We start from the raw sequence: 7,507 nt of genomic DNA, 5'->3' as shown, positions 1-7,507 counted from the left end.
CCTTAGGCTCAGGAGGGCAACAGAAGAGAAAGACCCTGGGTCTCAGGATTAGTCAAGAAATGCCAGGTTTAGCTGTGCTAACAACCTCTGATCTCAGAGGCCTGAGAACAATGCTGTGTTTCTCACATCCGCAAATCTGATACAGTTCTCTTCTGCAAGATTTTCCGAAGAGAAACTCTTCAGGATGGCTGTCCTTCATGTCAATAGTTCGCCCACAAATCTCAGGGAAAGGGGAAACAAGCACAAGAGCCTCGCGTTGGCATCTAAATGCTTCGGTAACACACCTCACACTCACTCACATTGTTGCTGTTGCTCAGTAGCTAAGCTGTGTCCGACTCTTTGTGACCCCATGGACTGCAGCACGCCAGGCTTCCCTGTCCTTCACCATCTCCCAGAGTTAGCGCAAACTCATGTCCATTGAGTTGATGATGCCATCCAAACATCTCGTTCTCTGTCACATTTCACTGGCCAAAGCAAGCTGCATGACCACAACTAACCCCAAGCAGGCAGAGAAGCACATTCCTTCCTTATTCCCAGAGGAAGAAGACTGGAAACACTTTTTCATAGAACTAACAATCACCAAAGTACTCAACACCACCAAGTCATTACATCAACCCTGGACTTCTATGCAGGATGATAACTGGTAGAGAAATAAACTTACATATTGATTAAGTCATAGTGTTGGGGATCTCTTATTATAGAGCTTAGCTTTTATCCTGAGCAATAAAGGCATATAGATTAATGAATGGGTCTATATTTTAGTCAAGGCCATGGCTTCTGGCAGGAAGTCCTTTCACAGCTATAAGTCTCTTCAGCTTCCAGTAACCTCTTCCTTTCCTTGACCCATTCTAATCCAAGAGGTAATAACTGTTATCAGCTGGCATATTTCACTTCCTTGTTGGTTCCCTTACATCCTTGTAGAGGCCTTTCATTTAGTTCAGTTCAGTAGCTTGTTGTGTCCGACTCTTTGCAACCCCATGGACTGCAGCACACCAGGTTTCCCTGTCCATCACCAACTCCCAGAGCTTGCTCAAACTCATGTCCTTCTCTTAATTACTTCTGATATCTCTTTCCTGTCAGTACCCAAACCAATACAACACTCCTCCCTGGACTTATAGCTGTTAGTCAAAATAAGCAATGACATAAGAAATGGGCAGATGTGAAAATCTCAGAAGGATGGTGATGATGTTTCAGATCAACAATGTAATAAAAGAGCAAACAGGGATTAGTACCCAGATCTCAGAGTGCACAGGAAATCTATCCCCTCTATTGGCATCATCAAGATGGTGAGAAGCCAAGTGGCATCTTAAATACTTGCAACTTTACACTAAAATTGTTCCAGCAAAAGCTATTTGACATACTTATTCCAAAATTAAAGCTTATCCCCAAATATCTCCATTATTCATTTCAAATATCCCTGGCTTACCAACTTAATTCCTTAGCTGGAGTTCCACTGAGTTCAGCCAGGAAGCTTTGAATTAGAACATGGAATTTGCCTGGTTTCTCTTTGAACAAGATTCAAGGAGTCTCCAAAAATTTCACAGGTTACAAAGAGTACAGCTCACAGCCTCACTCATCTGGGGTAAAAGAAAGAAAGAGAAAAAACTAGTGAATGAGAGAGAGTGTGTGTGAGAGAGTGCTGGGGTGGGGGAAGAGAAGGAGGAAGTTTAGGGAGAGAGGGAGGAGGAAGGAATGAAACTGCCTATCAAATTCATAGTAAGAAAGGTGATTCTTCAAACAAGGAGCTGCCTCTTCCACATTAAAAAACCAAAATACCCTCAATTTGGAGTGCTCCCAAAGGCCCAACAGCTAGGGGACCCAGAAGAGAATGCGGCTTTGCTGCCAGACACGTCGGCTTCCTGTCGAGGGATCTGCAATGGCTGAAGGAAGAGACAGATCAAGGGAAATGACTTTCACACATAAAGATGTCTGGGATTTAAATTCTGCTAAGATCAAACAACACAGTTGAGAAGAAAATGAAAAATATGAGTCTTCATCCATTTATTAAAATAATCACTGCAGTTCAGTTGAGTTACTCAGTCGTGTCCAACTCTTTGCGACCCCATGAATCACAGCACACCAGGCCTCCCTGTCCATCATCACCTCCTGGAGTTCACTCAAACTCATGTCCAGCGAGTCACTGATGCCATCCAGCCATCTCATCCTCTGTTGTCCCCTTCTCCTACTGCCCCCAATCCCTCCCAGGATCAGAGTCTTTTCCAGTGAGTCAACTCTTCGCATGAGGTGGCCAAAGTTTTGGAGTTTCAGCTTCAGCATCATTCCTTCCAAAGAACATCCAGGACTGATCTCCTTCAGAATGGACTGGTTGGATCTCCTTGCAGTCCAAGGGACTCTCAAGAGTCTTCTCCAACATCACAGTTCAAAAGCATCAATTCTACAGTGCTCAGCTTTCTTCACAGTCCAACTCTCACATCCATACATGACCACTGGAAAAGCCATAGCCTTGACTAGACGGACCTTAGTCGGCAAAGTAATGTCTCTGCTTTTTTTTTAAAATTTATTTATTTTAATTGGAGGTTAATTACTTCACAATACTGTATTGGTTCTGCCATACACCAACATGAATCCGCCACAGGTATACACATGTTCCCCATCCTGAACCCCCCTCCCTCCCCCCTCCCTGTACCACCCCTCCGGGTCATCCCCAGCACCAGCCCCAAGCATCCAGTATCATGCATTGAACCTGGACTGACAATTCATTTCATATATGATATTATACATGTTTCAATGCCATTCTCCCAAATCATCCCACCCTCTCCTTCTCCCACAGAGTCCAAAAGACTGTTCTATACATCTGTGTCTCTTTTGCTGACTTGCATATAGGGTTATCATTACCATCTTTCTAAATTCCATATATATGCATTAGTATACTGTACTGGTGTTTTTCTTTCTGGCTTACTTCACTCTGTATAATAGGCTCCAGTTTCATCCACCTCATTAAAAATGATTCAAATGTATTCTTTTTAATGGCTGAGTAATATTCCATGTACCACAGCTTTCTTATCCATTCATCTGCTGATGGACATCTAGGTTGCTTCCATGTCCTGGCTATTATAAACAGTGCTGTGATGAACATTGGGGTACACGTGTCTCTTTCAATTCTGGTTTCCTCAGTGTGTATGCCCAGCAGTGGGATTGCTAGGTCATAAGGCAATTCTATTTCCAGTTTTTTAAGGCATCTCCACACTGTTCTCCATAGTGGCTGTACTAGTTTGCATTCCCACCAACAGCGTAAGAGGGTTCCCTTTTCTCCACACCCTCTCCAGCATTTATTGCTTGTAGACTTTTGGATCGCAGCCATTCTGACTGGCGTGAAATGGTACCACGTTGTGGTTTTGATTTGCATTTCTCTGATAATAAGTGATGTTGAGCATCTTTTCATGTGTTTGTTAGCCATCTGTATGTCTTCTCAGGAGAAATGCCTATTTGGTTCTTTGGCCCATTTTTTGATTGGGTCATTTATTTTTCTGGAATTGAGCTGCAGGAGTTGCTTGTATATTTTTGAGATTAGTTGTTTGTCAGTTGCTTCATTTGCTATTATTTTCTCCCTTTCTGAAGGCTGTCTTTTCACCTTGCTTATAGTTTCCTTTTCAATGTCCTGTCTAGGTTGCTCATAACTTTCCTTCCAAGGAGTAAGCATCTTTTAATTTCATGGCTGCAGTCACCATCTGCAGGGATTTTGGAGCCCAGAAAAATAAAGTCTGACACTGTTTCCACTCTTTCCCCATCTATTTCTCATGAAATGATGGGACCAGATGCCATGATCTTCGTTTTCTGAATGTTGAGCTTTAAGCCAACTTTTGCACTCTCCTCTTTCACGTTCAGCAAGAGGCTTTTTAGTTCCTCTTCACTTTCTGCCATAAGGGTGGTGTCACCTGCATATCTGAGGTTATTGATATTTCTCCTGACAGTCTTGATTCCAGCTTGTGCTTCTTCCAGCCCAGCGTTTCTCATGATGTACTCTGCATATAAGTTAAATAAACAAGGTGACAATATACAGCCTTGATGTACTTCTTTTCCTATTTGGAACCAGTCTGTTGTTCCATGCCCAGTTCTAACTGTTGCTTCCTGACCTGCATACAGATTTCTCAAGAGGCAGGTCAGGTGGTCTGGTATTCCCATCTCTTGAAGAATTTTCCACACTTTATTGTGACCCACACAGACAAAGGCTTTGGCATAGTCAATAAAGCAGAGATAGATGTTTTTCTGGAACTCTCTTGCTTTTTCCATGATCCAGCAGATGTTGGCAATTTGATCTCTGGTTCCTCTGCCTTTTCTAAAACCAGCTTGAACATCTGGAAGTTCATAGTTCATGTATTGCTGAAGCCTGGCTTGGAGCATTACTTAACTAGTGTGTGAGATGAGTGCAATTGTGCAGTAGTTTGAGCATTCTTTGGCATTGCCTTTCTTTGGGATTGGAATGAAAACTGACCTTTTCCAGTCCTGTAGCCACTGGTGAGTTTTCCAAATTTGCTGGTATATTGAGTGCAGCACTTTCACAGCATCATCTTTCAGGATTTGAAATAGCTCCACTGGAATTCCATCATCTCCACTAGCTTTGTTCGTAGTGATGCTTCCTAAGGCCCATTTGACTTCACATTCCAAGATGTCTGGCTCTAGGTGAGTGATCACACCATTGTGATTATCTGGGTCATGAAGATCTTTTTTGTACAGTTCTTCTGTGTTTTCTTGCCACCTCTTCTTAATATCTTCTGCTTCTGTTAGGTCCATACCATTTTGGTCCTTTATTGAGCCCATCTTTGCATGAAATGTTCCCTTGGTATCTCTCATTTTCTCGAAGAGATCTCTAGTCTTTCCCATTCTGTTGTTTTCCTCCATTTCTTTGCATTGATCACTGAAGAAGGCTTTCTTATCTCTCCTTGCTATTCTTTGGAGCTCTGCATTCAGATGCTTGTATCTTTCCTTTTCTCCTTTGCTTTTTGCCTCTCTTCTTTTCACAGCTATTTGTAAGGCCTCCTCAGACAGCCATTTTGCTTTTTTGCATTTCTTTTCCATGGGGATGGTCTTAATCCCTGTCTACTGTACAATGTCACAAACCTCCATCCATAGTTCATCAGGCACTCTATCTATCAGATCTAGTCCCTTAAATCTATTTCTCACTTTCACTGTATAATCATAAGGGATTTGATATAGGTCATACCTGAATGGTCTAGTGGTTTTCCCTACTTTCTTCAATTTAAGTCTGAATTTGGCAATAAGGAGCTCATGATCTGAGCCACAGTCAGCTCCTGGTCTTGTTTTTGCTGACTGTATAAAGCTTCTCTATCTTTGGCTGCAAAGAATATAATCAATTTGATTTCATTGTTGACCATCTGGTGATGTCCATGTGTAGAGTCTTCTCTTGTGTTGTTGGAAGAGGGTGTTTGCTAAGACCAGTGTGTTCTCTTGGCAAAATTTTATTAGCCTTTGCCCTGCTTCATTCTGTATTCCAAGGCCAAATTTGCCTGTTACCCCAGGTGTTTCTTGACTTCCTACTTTTGCATTCCAGTCCCCTATAATGAATAGGACATCTTTTTGGGTGTTAGTTCTGAAAGGTCTTGTAAGTCTTCATAGAACCGTTCAACTTCAGCTTCTTCAGCGTTACTGGTTGGGGTGTAGACTTGGATTACTGTGATATTGAATGGTTTGCCTTGGAAACGAACAGAGATCATTCTGTCGTTTGTGAGATTTCATCCAAGTACTGCAGTTCGGACTCTTTTGTTGACCATGATGGCTACTCCATTTCTTCTGAGGGATTCCTGCCTGCAGTAGTAGATATAATGGTCATCTGAGTTAAATTCAGTCATTCCAGTCCATTTTAGTTCGCTGATTCCTAGAATGTCGACGTTCACTCTTGCCATCTCTTGTTTGACCACTTCCAATTTGCCTTGATTCATGGACCTGATATTCCAGGTTCCTATGCAATATTGCTCTTTACAGCATCGGACCTTGCTTCTATCACCAGTCACATCCACAACTGGGTATTGTTTTTGCTTTGGCTCCATCCCTCCATTCTTTCTGGAGTTATTTCTCCACTGATCTCCAGTAGCATATTGGGCACCTACTGACCTGGGGAGTTCCTCATTCAGTACCCTATCATTTTGCCTTTTCATACTGTTCATGGGGTTCTCAAGGCAAGAATAGTGAAGCGGTTTGCAATTACCTTTTCCAGTGGACCACATTCTGTCAGACCTCTCCACCATGCCCGCCCATCTTGCGTGGCCCCACTCAGTTTCATTGAGTTAGATGAGGCTGTGGTCCATGTGATTAGATTGACTAGTTTTCTGTGATTATAGTTTCAGTGTGTCTGCCCTCTGATGCCCTCTTGCAACACCTACCGTCTTACTTGGGTTTCTCTTACCGTGGACGTGGGGTATCTCTTCGCGGCTGCTCCAGGAAATATGCACTTATTCTAATACAAAACAAATAACACCAACAAAATCATGCATATTTTGCCAGGATGCTTGTGGCTACAAGTGAATGAATATCCAACTGAAAGTGTCTTACCAGGCTTTCTACTGTCTTATATAAGAAAGGTAGGCCTTCCTTTTTTCAGGGAACGGGGAAGATGGCAGACATTCAGACTGAGCATGCATGCCAAAGGCAACCAACCATCTTTCAAAATAAAAAGAGAGTCCTGCTTAGAGAAACTGGCAAGGAGAAGTTCCTACGATACCACAAAAACATCGGTCTGGGCTTCAAGACACCCAAGGAAGCCATTGAGGGCAACTACCTTGACAAGAAATGCCCTTTTACTGGTAATGTCTCCATCCAAGGGCAGATTCTGTCTAGTGACCAAAATGAAGATGGAGAGGACCACTCTCTCATCCACTCAGACTACCTCCACTACATCTGAAAGTATAGCCGCTTTGAGAAGGGCCACAGGAACATGTCTGTGCATCTTTTGCCCTGTTTTAGGGACATCCAGATTGGGGACATTTTCACAGTGGGCAACTGCTGGTCCTCTAGCAAGACGGTGCCCTTCCATGTGCTCAAGGTCACCAAGGCTGCCGACACCTAGAAGCAGTTCCAGAAGTTCTGACACTGGACCCCCTGCCCACTGCTTCAAACAAAATATTGATTTTCCCAGTCCAAAAAGAAAAAAAAGTAGGTGACTCTAGGTTTGGCTAATTCCTAACACCTAACTAGGCCAGAGCACTGTGTCCTCCTCTCTGAATTTCTCTTCTCTTTCTCCTCATGGTTGCAAGATTACTGTTTCAGTTCCAAGCATCACCTCTCACATAACACTATCCAGACACAGGAAGGGAAAGCCTTGGCTTTCTCTTCAAGTAGCTCTCATGTCACTCTTCTAGAGAGAAAAAGCCTTCCCCAGAAGCCCCAGCAGTCTTCCCCTTTACCCTTATTGTCTGGAATTTGCACCACATGCCCACTCCACGCTTATAACTGGCAAAGATAATCAGCACTTAGAGCAGACTGGTGCATAGCAGGAGCTCATTTACCATTTGCCAAATAAATGAAAGGTGAA

General features: G+C 43.0%; 1 pseudogene; it reads left to right on the top strand.

The window, feature by feature from the left end:
* The first annotated feature begins 6,589 nt into the window (after positions 1-6,589).
* Positions 6,590-7,063, top strand: LOC128050027 (40S ribosomal protein S11-like; annotated as a pseudogene).
* The last annotated feature ends 444 nt before the right edge of the window (positions 7,064-7,507 follow it).

This window comes from Budorcas taxicolor, chromosome 6 (genome assembly GCF_023091745.1).
Source record: "Budorcas taxicolor isolate Tak-1 chromosome 6, Takin1.1, whole genome shotgun sequence".
In the NCBI taxonomy this organism is placed as follows: domain Eukaryota; kingdom Metazoa; phylum Chordata; class Mammalia; order Artiodactyla; family Bovidae; genus Budorcas; species Budorcas taxicolor.
Note: the sequence above shows the minus strand (reverse complement) of the source record. Positions and strands in the feature narration are given on the sequence as shown.